The sequence below is a fragment of the Dasypus novemcinctus genome, chromosome 15 (assembly GCF_030445035.2).
Source record: "Dasypus novemcinctus isolate mDasNov1 chromosome 15, mDasNov1.1.hap2, whole genome shotgun sequence".
In the NCBI taxonomy this organism is placed as follows: Eukaryota; Metazoa; Chordata; class Mammalia; order Cingulata; family Dasypodidae; genus Dasypus; species Dasypus novemcinctus.
In genome coordinates this window covers 35,833,387-35,835,717 of record NC_080687.1, presented here as the reverse complement: position 1 = coordinate 35,835,717, position 2,331 = coordinate 35,833,387, and positions in this window count along the sequence as shown.

The following is a 2,331-nucleotide window of genomic DNA, read 5'->3' as shown; positions in this document are numbered from 1 at the left end:
AAGGAATATAAAAGTAAATAAGAGAGGATTTTTCCAGTTTTTATAGCCTCCCTTCCCAAGGTCTTGAAAGTGTGTCTGCAACCCATTACTGGGTCCAGGGCCCAGATTTGAGCAACTATAAAAGGACAATCCTAAAGAGCTAGAACAAATTGAACCAAAGACTCAAAATAGTTGAATCAAAGAACAACAGTAACACACAGCCTCCTGCCACTAAATCCTTCCACAGGAGATATAAATTGTACACCAGTGTAAAGTTATCATCATAATCAGATACCTAGCAATAAGCAAAAAATTACAAGCCATACCAAGAAAAAGGAAGATATGACCCAAACAAAGGAATATGTCAAAGTCCTAGATGAGACACAGAATTTGAGACAACTAATCAATGAAGTTCAAAGAAATCTCTAAATCAAATCAATCAGTTAAAAGGCAATATAGCCAAAGAAATAAAACACATCAAGAAGACACTGGGCAAGCACAAGGAAGAATTTGAAAACTAAATAGAAAAGTAACAGAACTTATGGGAATGAAAGACACAATAGGTAAAAAATATATATAAAAAACACACTAGAGGCATACAACAGAAGAATCAAAATGATGAAAGAAAGAATAAGTGATACTGAGAACAGACAGCTGAAATTGAAGAGAGAGAAGAACAGAGAGAGATAAGAATGGAAAAAATTGAGCAGGGGCTAAGGGAGTTGAATAATAATACAAAGCATAACAACATACATATCATGGGAACCCCAGAAGGAGAAAAGAAGGGAAGAGGGGCAGAAAGAGTAGTTAAGGGAATGATGGTTGAAAATTTCCCAACTCTCATGAAAGAAATGAATTTCCATTCCAAGAAGTCCAGCATAGTCCAATCAGAATAAATCCAAATAGACGCACTCCAAGACACATATTACTCAGAATGTCAAATGCCAAAGATAAAGAAAAATTTCTGACAGCAGCAAGGGAGAAGCAAACCATCACATACAAAGGATGCCCAGTAAGACTTCGTGTGGATTTCTCATCAGAAACAATGGAGGCAAGAAGACATTGGTATGATACAATTAGGATACTCTTAGTGTGCCAAAGGTCTGCCAATGCAAAGTACCAGAAGTGGGTTTGCTTTTATAAAGGGGCTTTATTTGTGGTAAAAGCTTACAGGTCCAAGGCTATGAAAAGTTCAAACTAAGGCACTCTAAGAGGGACTTTCTCACCAAAGTTAGTTGCCACATGTTTTTGTTTTTTTTTTTTAAAGATTTATTTATTTATTTAATTCCCCCCCCTCCCCTGGTTGTCTGTTCTTGGTGTCTATTTGCTGCGTCTTGTTGCTTTGTCCACTTCTGTTGTCGTCAGCGGCACGGGAAGTGTGGGCGGCGCCATTCCTCGGCAGGCTGCTCTTTCTTTTCGCGCTGGGCGGCTTTCCTCACGGGCGCACTCCTTGCGCGTGGGGCTCCCCCACGCGGGGGACACCCTTGCGTGGCACGGCACTCCTTGCGCGCATCAGCACTGCGCATGGCCAGCTCCACACGGGTCAAGGAGGCCCGGGGTTTGAACCGCGGACCTCCCATATGGTAGACGGACGCCCTAACCACTGGGCCAAAGTCCGTTTCCCAGTTGCCACATGTTGAAGGAGGATGGCTGCTGATCTCTGCCAAGGTTTGAGCTCAGCTGAGGGCAACCAGGCATAGGGCTTGTCTCTTCAGCCTTGAGATATTCTGTGGGCCCATCCTCTTGGGGGTTCATGCTAAATGATCCTTGAGTCATTTCTTCCAAAGCTCAGCTGTGGGTGAAACTGTTGTTTTTTCTCTCTCACAAGGCAGGCTTCCTTTTTCTCAGTGTCTGTCTCTGTCTTTGGGTTTATAACAGACCCAGCAAGGAGGTGGAGACTCAACCTAAATCATCCCACATTGACATAGTCCAATCAAAAGCCCAAAGGCTTCTTATCAAGTAATCTAATCAAAGGACCCTCAACTGAATTTAATGCAATCAAAGAGCATCACACTCACAAGAATAAACTGAGAGGAAGCGGATGTGGCTCAAGTGATAGAGCTTCTGCCTACCATATGGGCGGGGGTTCAATCCCTGGGCCCTCCTGGTGAAAAAGAAGAAGAGAAAGCATGCTCACACAAGTGCCCACATGGTGAGCCGGTGAGCACAAGTGCCTGTGCGGTGCACCAGTGCCCATGTAGTGAGCCAGTCCCCACACAAGTGAGTCACACAGCAAGACGATGGCACAACAAAAGAGAGTCAAGGTGAAGCACAGCAGAAACCAGGAACTGAGGTGGCATAATTGATAGGGAACTTCTCTCCACATCAGGAGTCTCCAGGATTGAATCCCAG